Source organism: Giraffa tippelskirchi, chromosome 6, assembly GCF_054371585.1.
Source record: "Giraffa tippelskirchi isolate mGirTip1 chromosome 6, T2T-mGirTip1v1.2.pri, whole genome shotgun sequence".
In the NCBI taxonomy this organism is placed as follows: Eukaryota; Metazoa; Chordata; class Mammalia; order Artiodactyla; family Giraffidae; genus Giraffa; species Giraffa tippelskirchi.
In genome coordinates, this window is record NC_137280.1 from 42110440 (window position 1) to 42125110 (window position 14671).

The 14671-nt window shown below is 39.3% G+C and overlaps 1 protein-coding gene and 1 long non-coding RNA gene across 5 annotated transcripts in view; one reads left to right on the top strand and one right to left on the bottom strand.

Moving 5' to 3' along the window:
* Nucleotides 1-14671, bottom strand: part of KCNB2 (potassium voltage-gated channel subfamily B member 2) — a 435594-nt gene that overhangs the window by 206347 nt on the left and 214576 nt on the right. The window lies entirely within an intron of this gene.
* LOC145510458 (uncharacterized) overlaps nt 9387-14671 on the top strand; it is a 51477-nt gene continuing 46192 nt past the window's right edge. Inside the window, exon 1 of the long non-coding RNA XR_014057032.1 lies at nt 9387-9897. This is a non-coding gene — a long non-coding RNA (uncharacterized LOC145510458). The remainder of the gene's footprint in view (nt 9898-14671) is intronic.

Genomic DNA, 14671 nt, shown 5'->3' on the forward strand with positions numbered 1-14671 from the left:
AGTCATATAAATTCCAAAATGCTTTACTTAGTTGGAAGAACCAATAAATACAAGATCATCTGAGGATTAAAGTTGGTGTTTAGGACTTAAAGATAGCCTGAAAGATTTTCTTTAGCTGTAATTCTGATTGAAGCACTCAAAGGAGAATGCATGCAAGGCTGCCAAGTATATTGTAAGGAAAGTCAAGTTCATGCTTCTCCATCTGAGCCTTGTTCTGCTCTATTCCTCCCTTTGGGAAGCCATTGGTTCATGGTCCTCTCACATCCTCCTCCTGAGAACTTGCTCTTTGAGAAAGACGTTATGAACATTATTCATATTAGGTCAGAATAATTACTAAGGCTTAACGGGGTGTCTTTCCCTGCCATATTTACTTTGTATTAGGGGACAGTGGTCTCAATTTCTTAATGAAGAATTTGAGGCATTAGCTAGTGCGTTGAAAGGTGATTCTTGATCCGGGACTTTCCAACAGCCCTAGCATTCAACACATAGGTCCCTGCGTATAGCTCCTAGCTGTAAATCTGGTTCTGAGCCTATGTTTCAGAAAATGGCATCCTATCAAATTGTGCCATGTACAATACTATACACAAAATGGACATCCAACAAGAAAATAATGATTGATTGATTGATCTTCCTTTTATCTTTAGAACGAAATCCAAATTCCATATCAGTTTAAGGGAACCCATTCAGTTTGGTCCCTGACTATTTCTCCAGCCTAATTTCCTGGTACTTTATTATCTGAACCCAAAGCTCCAGTCCTAGCAAATCATAGACAATTTTCAAGATTTATCATCTTTTTTTTTTTTTTTGCACCTTCAGGCCACTTTCTCTGCTTGAAATGCATTTCCTACTGTCTTTTGCTTAATTCCTACTTATCCATTTAAAAGTCTCCTCCTCTGAGAAGTCTTTCCTCACCCTAAAAGATTTTTGCACCCCTTCATTTTGTTTCCCTTGTATCTCTGTCTTTAACCATATGATAGCAATTTCACATTGTATTGAAATCTCTTATATATTTGTTTAATTCCCGTATTATTTTACTTTTTAAAGTAAGGATGAGGATCTGAATTTTATTAACATTTGTGTCTCTACTGCTTAATGTGAAACCTAGGCATACAATAGGAGTTCAATAAATATTTGTTGAATTCCATTTTGAGGGTGGAGGCAGATGGCAAGTAGATTATCTTCAAAAGGATAGACAGATGTGACTCCGAGAAAAGAAATTATAGATCCCAACAGAGTGGAGTAATTATGGGACAATGCCTGTGAAACCATTCAAGAGATAGGTGAAATAAACCCATCTACTAAATCTTTCATTGTGTCCTAAAGCCAGGACCTATCGCTTCATATTTGAAGTAAACAGAAAAGTGGATCTTTTAACCCTAATAAATGGCATAGTTGGAATATGTAAATAATTTCTAAACTTTTAAAATGGGAGATGATTATCCATAAAGAATACTTTAAAGTTGAAGTGAAGTCACTCAGTCGTGTCCAACTGTTTGTGACCCCATTGACTATACAGTCCACGGAATTCTCCAGGCCAGAATACTGGAATGGGTAGACTTTCCCTTCTGCAGGGGATCTTCACAACCCAGGGATTGAACCCAGGTCTCCCACTCTGCAGGTGGATTCTTTACCAGCTGAGCCACAAGGGAAGCCCAAGAATACTGGAGTGGGTAGCCTTTCCCTTCTCCAGGTGATCTTCCCAACCCAAGGATCAAACCCAGGTCTCCCGCATTGCAGGCAGATTCTTTACCAGCTGAGCCACAAGGGAAGCCCAAGAATGCTGGAGTGGGTAGCCTGTCCCTTCTCCAGGGGATCTTCTCCACCCAGGAATCAAACCAGGGTCTTCTGCATTGCAGGTGGATTATTTACCAACGGAGCTATCAGAGAAGCCCAAGTCACACTCCTAAATGTGATGTCTGGATGAAAACCACTGCCTACACTATCATGTTCTTAGGCGCTTCTGTTGAAAAAACTGTCGGGCTAGAAAAGTGATGTAAATTAACATGATAAAACTATTTTTAGTTTAATTCTTAGTTCTGCTTGCTGTTCTTTTGCCAGGAAGTCTCAGACTTGACTCCCTTTGCCCTGTTACAGAGCTGCAAAATGATGCCAAAGCAACCAATTAATTTGTATCACCATATGTTGGTTGTATTCTGATCACAGTAGGGCAGTGAGGGGTGAGCTGGTAATGGTTCACTTTTCTCCCAGAGACTGGGGGAGGGCAGGCAGAGTTTCTGGTGGGTCAATGGCCAGGGGCTGGCTCTGAAATGGAGAAGTGAACCCTGGGGAGAGCTGAAGAAGGAGGAAACAGACTTGGGGCTGGCAGGTGCTATCTTAGAAGACAGCTTAGACAGCTGACCTTATTTAAGCATCAGGAAGCAATCTACAAGTCATTTCCGGTAGAATGAGCAATCAACTGAGGATCTGACTATCAACTCCCAGAAGGACTTCCTGCCTAGAGTCACAGTTCAGGGTGAGCTTCTCGGGTCGGTACACACTTTTAATAAAAGAAAGATAGACGTTTGTAGTTTAGAAACCATAGGTAGTTATTTCCTCTACAATGAGGACTCTTAACCTTGTTTTGAGGGGTCATAAAGCTTCTGAGAAGCTGATGTATATCACGGATTACATTCTGGGAAAAGCGTATGATTCCCCACACATACAGAGCATTGGATACCCTGTGGCCCCTTGTCAGAGAGCCCCTCAACCTGAGAACTCTTTTAAGGAATCCATAAGACTGTATTTGTTAAAAGTTTGTCAGTTTGAGTAAAGGGAAATATTCTTGGCATAAATAGTCTGAAAATTCATGATTCTAAACACGCGATACAAGTCTGAAGTGAGTAAAGGGCTGCCATTTTGAAAATCAGGAAAGTCCCTCCCCTCACTCAGATTTTTTAGTTGCATCTGAAATAGGTGCTTCTATAATAAATTACAGCAAAAATGTCATCAAAAGTGAGGATTCTGAAAAACAAATGCTATAAGACTTAATAGGTTCTAAGAGTCTGAGATTTATACATTCTTCTGAGGAAGGGAATCCAGACTATTGTCTGTTCTTGAACACACAGCAGGACAGTTCTCCACACCTGTCATTCCATACCCACCTCCATTTCTGTGTGTAACTGCCAGGTAGTACTAATTAATTTAGTAATCCTCTCATCAATCCTATTGCTGAGAACCTGATTTAGGACTCATAATTAAGGTCACAGTGCCTTCCATGCTGTCAGAAGTTGGTAATTATAATAGTGGAAACAAAACATTGACTCTGGCTATCTCCTGGAAGACATCACAGAAAGGTCTACATTCTCTTTAAATATGCTATTGAGAACATTTGTCTTTAGCTAATTTGCATTAATGAACACCGGCTAACTAGGCATGTTTACAAGCTGTGAAGGTGTAACCTCATCTCACAATAACTCTGAATTGAAGCCAAGACTTTAAGCAGAATAGGCAATTGATTTTGCCCATAAGGAGCACTCATTACTTAATATAGTTGGCAAATTCCATATGTTATCAATTACAACTAATAGTCCTTATTTGGAATGCAAGCACATTGTTGTTTATTTAGCTCAGAAGTTATTTCCAAACTCAACTAAAACCCAAATTTATGTAAGGAATCAGCTGCAGGTATCACTTTGGGTAGTTGCTAAGTTGTGTCTGACTCTTTGTGACCCCATAGACTGTAGCCTGCCAAGTTCCTCTGTCCTTGGAATTTCCCAGGCAAGAATACTGGAGTGGGTTGCCATTTCCTACTCCAGGGGATTTTCCTCAGCCAAGGATTGAACCCATATCTCCTGCACTGGCAGGTAAATTCTTTTACAGCTGAGCCACCAGGGAAGCCATGGGTATTATTAGATTCTTGCATAAAAAGTCTTGTTTTTGTTCAGTTACTAAGTCGTGTCCAACTCTTTGCAACCCCATTGACTGCAGCACTCCAGGCTTCCCTGTCCCCAACTATCTCCCAGAGTTTGCCCAAGTTCATGTCCATTGAATTGGTGATGCTATCAAATCATCTCATCCTCTGCCATCCTCTTCTGCTGCCTTCAATCTTTCCCAGCTTCAGAGTCTTTTTCAATGAGTTGACTATTCACATCAGGCAGCTAAATTCTATGATGCTTAAATAACCCAAGAAAAATATTTGTTACTTTTAATAAAGTATATTTTGAATAACTGTTTTTTATGTTTAGTCACAAAAACACAAACAACCACAATGAAAAAGCCAAAGAACAATAATGACTGCATTTCAAATATTAGAGTTCTGAAACTGGGTGAGTATGTAAATTACACACATGTAAATATAAGAATAGAGATGGATTTTTATAATATATCATATGGAGTTAGGGTCTATTGCAGTAGAGTTCTCCCAAAGAAATCTCTGACAATCAGAGTATGTTAATTTGACTCATTTGTGTGTGTGCATTTTATTTTAAAATCATTCTTCTATTTTTTTGAGATATGATTGACATACATCACTATTTAAATTTCAAGTGTCCTTCATAATGGTTTAAGTAAAATATATTGTGAAATAATTACCACAATAAGTTTTGTTAAGATCCATCAACTCATGTAGATACAATGAAAAGAAAAGGAAAAAAAATTTTTTCTCCTTGAAATGAGAACTCTTAGGATCTATTCTCTTAACAACTTCCCTACATATCGTATATAATATTAACTATAGTTATCATATTGTATGTTACATTCCTAGTACTTTTTTATCTTGTAACTGCCAGTTCATACCTTTTGACCACCTTCCTCCCATTACCCCTCCCTGTATCATCATGTCTGGCAAATACAAATCTTATCTCTTTTTCCTTGGGGTTTTTTTTTTTTTTTTTCAGATTCCACATATAAGTGAGATCATACAGTATCTGTCTTTTTTCTGTATGACTTATTTTATTTAGAATAATGTCTTCAAAGTCATCCACATTGTCACAAATGGCAGGATTTTCTCATTATTTTTATGCTGAAATATATACCTTTATCTATATCTATATATGGCACAACTTTTTATCCATCCATTTGTTGATGGACATTTAGGATGTTTCCATGTCTTGGCGATTGTAAATAATGCTGCTATGAACATGGGAGTGCAAATCTCGTTTCAAGTTAGTGTTTTTGTTTCCTTTTGAAATATTCCCAGAATTGGAATTTCTGGATCATACATTAATTCTACTTTTAATGTTTTGAAAATCTTCCACACTGTTTTCCATAGTGGCTGTACCAATACATCAGCATTTGCTATCTTTTATCTTCTTGATGATGGCTTGAGGTGACATCTCATTGTGGTTTTGATTTGCATTTTCCTATAATGAGTTACATGAGCATTTTTTCATGTATCTGTTGGTCGTGCATATATCTTCTCTGAAAATGTCTACTCAGGTCCTTTGCCCATTTCTTATTTGGATTAATTGTATGTTTGTTTTGCTACTGAGTTGTATCCATTGTTTACATATTTTGAGTATTAAACCCTTATCAGATGTATGGTTCACAAATATTTTTTTCCCATTCTGTAAGTTATCTTTTCACTTTGCTGATTCTTTTGCTGTGTAGAAGCTTCTTTGAGGAATCTCAGTTGTTTATTTTTTATTTTCTTGTTTATGCTTTAAGTGTTAAACACCCCAAAATCATTGCCAAGACACATGTCAAGGAGCTTCTGTCCTATGTTTTCTTCCGAGGTCTTCATGGTTTCAGGTGTTACATTTAAGTCTTTAATCCATTTCCAGTTAATTTTTGTGAAAAAAGAGAAAGATATTTTTTTCTCTTTTTTGTGAAAAAAGAGAAAAATATTTTTCTTCATTTTTTTGTTACATGTGGATATCTAATTTTCCCCACCATTTATTGAAGAGACTGCCTTTTCTCTATTTAGTATTACTGGCTCACTTGTCAAATATTGATTGCCCATATTTGCTAAGGTTTTTTTCTGGGATTTTGATTCTGTTCCATTGATCTATTTGTCTGTTTTATAATTTGACTCATCTTTGCCTATCATATTTACCTCCATTTCAAATTTCAGTCATAAACTCTAAGTTAACTTAGAATGTATTTTCCCTATAGTTTGTTGATTAGACACTGAAGAAGAGGGGATCAAAAGAGTGGACTGAAAGGTAGAGGATGGTAGGAAATGCTTCTGAAAACCAAACTCCCTTTTCTTTTTTCCAAGTAGGTCATTTTGTCAGAAAAAATTGTAAGACGATCCATGGTTCAGTAGAGAATGAACATTCACATTTGTCATGGCTCCTTAATAAAAAAATTAGTCATTTTATGTTTCAACATAATGAAATTTATCTTGTTGAATTTTGTCAATGACAACTCTTGGGACTGAGCCAAGGTAGCAGACAAATCCTCAGGGGTCCATCATCAATACGGAATAATATAATACTGGTTTACAACCTTATTGCAGGACATTTTGAGGCCAGATGTATGTCAGGATTCAGAAATTTTTTTTCTTAACAATGGAAAGGCAAAAGAGTGCATATACTGAACATTGCATGATACTGCCAGCAGGAAATCCAAATCAGTAGAATTTATTCAGAGAAATGTTTCAATATTCACACTAAATTGTATAATTATACAATAAGGAAAAGCTATCAATTCAGGCCAAGTATAATTGTCAAAGGAATTTATGTGTAAACCTTGGGAAATCTTTCAGTCTTTAGTGTTTTTGAGATTTTTGAAGTGCAGGTTAAGGCCTGTGGTCCTGTGTGGACATCTGGAAATTATGTCTCTAGCATCTATATATCTCCTTGGAAGGAAGGTTATGACCAACTTAGACAGCATATTCAAAAGCAGAGACATTACTTTGCCAACAAAGGTCTGTCTAGTCAAGGCTATGGTTTTTCCAGGAGTCGTTTATGGATGTGAGAGTTGGACGGTGAAGAAAGCTGAGTGCCGAAGAATTGATGCTTTTGAGCTGTGGTGTTGGAGAAGACTCTTGAGAGTCCCTTGGACTACAAGGAAATCCAACCAGTCTATCCTAAAGGAGATCAGTCTTGGGTGTTCATTGGAAGGACTGATGTTGAAGCTGAAACTCCAATACTTTGGCCACCTCACGCGAAGAGTTGGCTCATTGGAAAAGACCCTGATGCTGGGAAAGATTGGGGGCAGGAGGAGAAGGGGACAACAGAGGATGAGATGGCTGGATGGCATCACTGACTTGATGGACATGGGTTTGGGTAGACTCCGGCAGTTGGTGATGGACAGTGAGGCCTGGCGTGCTGGGGTTCATGGGGTCACAAAGAGTCAGACACGACTGAGCGACTGAACTGAATTGAACTGAGCATCTATATTCTCTAAGCAGGAGCAATAATCAAACAACTTGTCTATACACTTGCAGTCTGATTACCTGGGAAACTCTAATTTCTGTGAAATTTGAACTTTAGTCATTCCTATTCAGTTTTTGTAGTCTATTTTGATGGCATCCATTAAGAACAATCTCACTGGCATCTGGGCAAATAAGGAGATTAAGGGATTGGCAATCTAGTTTGTTAAATGACTAGCATTCACACCATCCATACCCTATGCATATTCCTGGGCAAACAGTGAGATTACCGCTCCCAGAAGACAGTCCAGGGTCGCTCTTTTCCTTAGTAAACTAAAGAAACGAAATGGATTAGTCCAGTGTTCATCAGCCCCTGGAGACATCATAAAGAATACAAAGATCAGCCTCACTGAAGGAGAAATGGGCCTCAGTCTCTGAGTTTTTACCGAGTACCTGGATGACTCTGATACACAATAAAGTCTGAGAATCACTGATGTTGATACTGGATCATAGAAAAAGCAAGAGAATTCCAGAAAAACATCTACTTTTTTTTTTTTGACTATGCCAAATTTTTTGACTATATGGATCACAACATTGTGGAAAATTCTTCAAGAGATAGGAATACCAGACCACCTGACCTGCCTCCTGAGAAATCTGTATGCAGGTCAAGAAGTAACAGTTAGAACTGGACATGGAACAATGGACTGGTTCCAAATTGGGAAAAGAGTAGATCAAGACTGTACATTGTCACCCTGCTTTTTTAACTTATATGTAGAGTACATTATGGGAAATGCCAGGCTAGATGAAGCACAAGCTGGAATCAAGATTGCTGGGAGAAATATCAATAACCTCGGATATGCAGATGACACCACCCTTACAGCAAAAAGCGAAGAGGAAATAAAGAGCCTCTTGATGAAAGTGAGAGAGTGAAAAGCTGGCTTAAAACTCAACATTCAAAAAATGAAGATCATGGCATCCTATCCCTCCACTTGAGGGAAAATAGATGGGGAAACAATGGAAACAGTGACTTTCTTTGGCTCCAAAATCACTGCAGGTGATGACTGCAGCCATGAAATTAAAAGACGCTTGCTCCTTAGAAGAAAAGCCATGACCAACCTAGACAGCATATTAAAAAGCAGAGACATTACTTTGCCGACAAAGGTCCATCTAGTCAAAGCTATGGTTTTTTTAGTAGTCATGTATGGATGTGAGAGTTGGAGTATAAGGAAAGCTAAGCGCTGAAAAATTGATACTTTTGAACTGTGGTGTTGGAGAAGACTCTTGAGAGTCCCTTGGACTGCAAGGAGATCAAGCCAGTTAATCCTAAAGGAAATCAGTCTTGAATATTCATTGGAAGGACTGATGCTGAAGCTGAAACTCCAATCCTTTGGCCACGTGACATGAAGAACTGACTCATTAGAAAACACCCTGATGCTGGGAGAGATTGAAGGCAGAAGGAGAAGGGGACAACAAAGGATGAGTTGGTTGGATGGCATCACTGACTCGATGGACATGAGTTTGAGCAAGCTCTGGGAGTTGGTGATGGACAGGGAAGCCTGGCATGCTGCAGTCCATGAGGTCACAAAGAGTTGGACATGACTGAGTGACTGAATTGAACTGAACTGATGTCAACAATATCTTGTTACCTTACAGTCTCACCTTTTTAATGTACTGGAGACCTTCACCCAGGCTGAGAATCAAGGCTAATGTCGAGATTCTTGAGGGAAATGAGAAACTATTGTCACTTTCTGTAAGATACAAAATGACCTGCATGAGTAAAATAATAAGTCTTACTGGGAAATGATGTGATTCCTACTGCTTATAATCAAAGTACTTGTGAGAGCCCCAATACTTATCTATAACAAAGCACAAGAAATAATCAAAAAGTCACTTCCTGGTGACCAATTCTTATGTGTACAAATTCAAATTATTGTGATAGAAAATGGAACTGCACCCCTGGATGCTGTTTAAAATTGTAAAGATCGCTTAAATTGGGGAGTCTGCGATTTAAATAGCTAGGGTGGTAAAAAGTGACTATAATTTGACTATGAATCATGGTGATGTTCACAGGAAGATTGTGACAAAGACAAAAGGGCCTTGCTGTCCATAATAAACCACTGAATTGCCTTCAGATAAATGCATCTTGTCTTTTGAGTGGAAGCCACCTATCAAATTTCCCCTGCAGCCTGTTTTGTTCAGAGTAATGAAAATGCACTTTGTACAGTACAAGCTGCCTAATTCATTAGCACAAGCCTGCAGTGGACCACCTGCCTGGCTCTAGGGGAGAGAATAAGGGAGAAAAAAAAAAAATCGTATTTTTCTAAAATGGCTGACCTTTATCTGAAACCATTGAAAATCTTCCTCTACTGTGAGATGCTGTATGCACCAGTCAGCCAGATAGCCCCCTAGAGCACACCACAGCACACCGGCACTGATTTCCTCGTTAAAGAGGTCATCATCTCAGTCTGGATGCTTGGTCCTGAAGCCTCAGAGGAGAAGGAAATGAGACTCATTCACCTTTCTTCTTCCAGGGACACATATGGATATATGTATTGGCATTGTGCTATGGATTCCATGGTTCAAGTGTTGAAACAGTCATCACATCCAGGCTCTTAAAAATAACTTTCCAGTACGGCCAACAGGTAGGAAATGTTCAAACAATTCTTTAAAAAGGTATTTTCAAAGCACCAAATGATGCAGATGTCCTACTTTTGCATCAGACAGTCTAACTTCATATAAAAGGTCTTTGAAAGCAGGGACTCTAGTTGAACCAGTGGGATAACAATGGGAAAATGTTTTGAAATGGTCAAAATCAAGGTTTCATCATAAGAACAGAGAGTATAGGCTGCGCTGATGTACTGATGTGAGCCAGTTTTCTCACCGAAGTGGCCCTGTACAGAGGGTGTCTGTGCTGCCGATCTAAAGTGCTTTTGAAATGGTAATGCTGTGTTTGCTGTCTTGATGGATAAAATACCTTTATGCTGAATCTCTGCTAGGGTTGATGGTGAGATTGTTTCTACATCTTACAGGGGTAGCTAATTGCTAATCTAAATGTTGTCTATTCCAGATTGCACATAATAAATACTCCCGTAAGCAATCTTCCAGATCAGTTCCGCAGCCTGGGAAAAGATGGAGGAAGGGTTGCCTTTAAGAAAAACCAGCAACTATAAAAAGAGCTGGATCAAAAAAAAAAGTAGACTCCCAATCGCACACCCACTGAGGTTGGGCTGACAAAAATAGCCACTTGCACAGATATAGTTCCCTTCAGTGTCAGGCTTCCCTCTTCAACCACCCTGACTCCCTCCCTCCTCCAGCTCCTTAAAGGATTTCCATGGTGCATTCAGTGCTCCTAGCAAGTGCCTTAGAGTCATCAGCACCAAATGCAGGGCTGTATCGGAAGTTACAGCTGAGGTTGTTGGCTCAGAACATTTCTCCTTCTTCTCTTCCTCCTCTTCTCTGGTCCCTCATCCTTCCCTCTCCCTTCTCCTCTTTCTCCTTCTCTTCCTCGCTGTTCCAACAGCTGCCTTCCTGGGAAGGCATGGCTTTTTAAAATATAATTTTTATGTGTTTATTTGGCTGTGCTGGGTCTTCGTTGCTGCGCAGGCTTTTCTCTAGTTGCGGTGAGCAGCGGCTGCTGTCTAGTTACACTGTGCGGTCTTCTCAGCTGCGGTGGCTTCTCTTGTTACGGAGTTCAGGCTCCAGGGTGTATGTGCTCAGTAGTGGTAGTGCCTGGGCTTAGTTGCTCTGCAGCATGTGGGATCTTCCCGGACCAGGGATCGAACCCATGTCTCCCACACTGGCAGGCAGGTTCTTTACCACTGAGCCACCAGGGAAGTCCAAGAGATGACTTTTTAGTGCTAACATTTAAAATACGTGTACAAGGTGCCAAGCACTGTACCAAATACTTTGATACACAACTTCTTGAGTCCTTCCACAGCCTATGAGGAAATCACAGCTCAGGTAAATAACTGGTTCAAGGGCACACAGTTAATTAGAGGTCGAGCAGATTCTGATAGTGGAACACAGAGCCCTGTTTTCAGCCATTATGCTGTGCTGCCTGTTTGGTCAAGAATGGAAAACTCATGACACATCCAGGTTAGTGCCCTCCTGGGGGGAGGGGGAGGGGGATTGCCAATTTGTCCTGCAGCCAGCTCTCCACCTCAAACCATAACCAAAATTCTTGAGTCTAGCTGACTTGTATTTAAAAAAGATAATGTAGGTGAAGAGTAAAGAAATAAACAAATGCAGTTTTGCTAAAACTTGGAATACACTAGGATACATGTCTTGCAGGTGATGAATGGAGTTTTAGCTCTTGGTATAACATCTGTCCATGCTAAATGACCACGACCTTAACATCTGCAGAGCCTCCCTTCTTTCTTGTCTTCCTTTTCTCTCATCACTTTCTATTTTCCCCTCCCTATTCTCTCTCTTACAGATTCATTTATTTATTCATACATTTATTTGTTCTATTATCAATTCAGGGCTTTCAACATACCAGGTTCAGCACTAGGGGCTGGAGATGCAAAGATACAATGATGGTCCTCAAAGTACTTACTTTTTAGCTGGGGAGACAGAGAAGTCACCACAATAGCACAGGCTGATACCTCTTGTGATGTGACATCACATCAGGTACCATCCAAGTTCCTAGGATGGGTAGTCAGCCCAGCCTTAGGCAGTACAAAATGCTCTTTTGTGGCTTATTTTTAAAAGCATGCCTATGTTTAATATTAATCTCAGGTATAATTGAGAAAACAGGCAACAGAAGAAAGTCATTCTCATATAAACTATTCCTTTCCTCAAGTTCACAGAATCCCCACCAGTAGCTTCAACATCACACTCATTGTAAATACGGGGCTGGTGAGAGGTTCTAAGTACTATGTTAGCCAATCATGCCTTGTGGTCAAAAATTTTTGAAAAAAATCTGTTTCTCTAGTAGGCATCTCAGTTCTATTAGTCATACTTCCTTGTAATATCTAAATACCCAAAAGGTAGACAGTGAACAGCACAATGTTGCCAAGTACTTCTTAGAAGCCTGTAGACTGTCTCCCAGCAGTGCAGTCAGGTCAGAGTGAAGACTGGCTCTATGACCACAGCTTGGGACACAAAGCCAGCTCTGCCTCACCTTCCCTTGGGAACTCTGGAGTCTGAGCTGATAGACCAAGAAACTGCAGTGTTCATGCTAGCCAAAGACCTGACCCTGACACATAGTAAACTGACCTGGAAGAGACAACTGTGGGATCATTTAAAGAAGCAGCTTCCAGCAGAATAAAAGAAAACATCTTCCATGGGAAATGAACAAGACACCCTGTACCATATAGAACCAGCTTCATGAGCATGGCTCCAGTGACTCCCAATCAACATATCATCTTGGCATCTGAAAGAGAAGAAGAATCAGCAGGGAACTGAAATCCAACTGTGTGAAAATGTCTTCCTTTCTGCAAAGATAATTAGCAAAATTCACAGGCACTATCAGATGCCATGTGACTTCAGCAGAGGCTGTCTTTGGGTAGCTGGCTCCTAGTAACCAAATTAGCCCTGGACTGACAGGATTGTCATGGCAGGGATCCAGCTTACTGGGCATGATATCAACTCTGATTTTAGAATCAGAGTTTCTAAAATCAAAGATCTGTTCAAACACAGAACACTTTCTATGAGAAGTTCTGTTGATCTTCCATTAAGTATCTATTGATTTGTGATGTGTTTTTCTCCTTGCTTCTTAGCTCCTTTCTCATAGCTGTCCTGAGAGGAGACTTTATCACCCCACATTGCCAGAGAGACAAGAGAGGCTGAGGAAGGTTAAATGATGTGTTCACACCAAAAACTGAGCACTGCCCTGCATTTGTGAGGAAACACTGACTGCCTCACATTCTTGAGCAAGTGGCCTTGCTCTAATCAGCTCCTAAACCGGTGATTTTATAGGAAGTGTCTCTCTTCTTGTTTGTCAAATATTTTTACAAACATAGTAATACTTGGTTAATGGGCAAACTCTCTTGGCAGATCCCTCCATGTTTAACATACAATGATGACTGATGTTCAAAATGAGGATTACAAGATTCTGTAATGCCTTTTGAATCATTAAAAACAAAATTAAATTCTGACAAATACGGATTTTTGTCTGCAGTTTATTTTATTGTATGTTACTCTTAAGTGAACAATTTATCATTGACACATATATATACAGGCTTCCCAGGTGGCACAGTTGATAAACAATCTGCCTATCAATGCAGGAGATGCAAGATACGGGTTTGATCCCTAGGTTGGAAAGATCCCCTGAAGTAGCAAATGGCAACCCACTCCAATATTCTTGCCTGGAAAATTCCATGGATAGAGGAGCCTAGCAGGCTACAGTCCATGAAGTCACGAAGAGTTGGACACAACTGAGCACACACACACACACATCCACACACATGTGTAGGATGACTTTTTTTTGCAACAGAAACATCTCATTCTCTGAAAATAAAGGACAATACATATACAATGCAAGATGCTTTCCTCTGACATTCTCTTTCTTTCCCTCTTATCCACCCTTCCAGCCAATTTATTCTTACAGGTCAAGTCTTTATAGTGTGGGTTCCTCACCACTGTACCAGAATCATCAAAAAAATCTACATCTCACTTCAGTGAGAAAAAAATCCACATCTCACATCTGCTTTCTAGTGGTAATTAGAATGGCACAGGACAGAAGGGGTTGGGGAGAGGGTAGGTTTCCAGTCACTGAATGTGGCTGAGGAAATTTGGCTTCCTGGTCAGGAAAGTTACCTCTGGCATCACTGTTTTTATAAAAGAGAACATCCTCTCTTGGTGAAATTTCCAAATCATTTATAGTCCAAAGCAGTTTGTTTTGGTGAGAGTTATCTGCAAAATTTCTTGATAGTAAACTTTCAAGAAATTGGCTAAGTTGGCTGGTCTTCAGAAGTTCAACCTTGAGTTTGATTATATCTTCAATTCCAATTTTTTTTTAAAAAAAGATATGCTACATTTTTCTCTTATACATATTGTGTTTTACATAGATGATTTAACTTTGTCATTTTCTCTTTTGAGATTCAGTGTTGAAAGTAAAAATGTCAGAAATAGAGCTCATTGCTTTTTCCCTTCAAGTTTCACTGTTCCATGGGAAGGGAAAAACTGAAAAAGGGATATTGATTGTGAAGAAATTGGACAAATGAATTAGTTTGTGAGTTACTGCCTTATTATACACTCAGTAAGACTTTGCTGGATTAAAAAAAGGGCAACCACAAGAAGTAAAATTTAATCAATCATTAAGATAAGCATTATACACTGTGTTCTTTCTTAATATAATTTTAGTATTCAATTGACATTTCCCTTGAAATTAATACAAATTAATGTATATTTCATCAAAGGCTATTTTAGACATCCAATTTTAGTGTTTTGAAATAAGTTTGGAACTGTAACCAC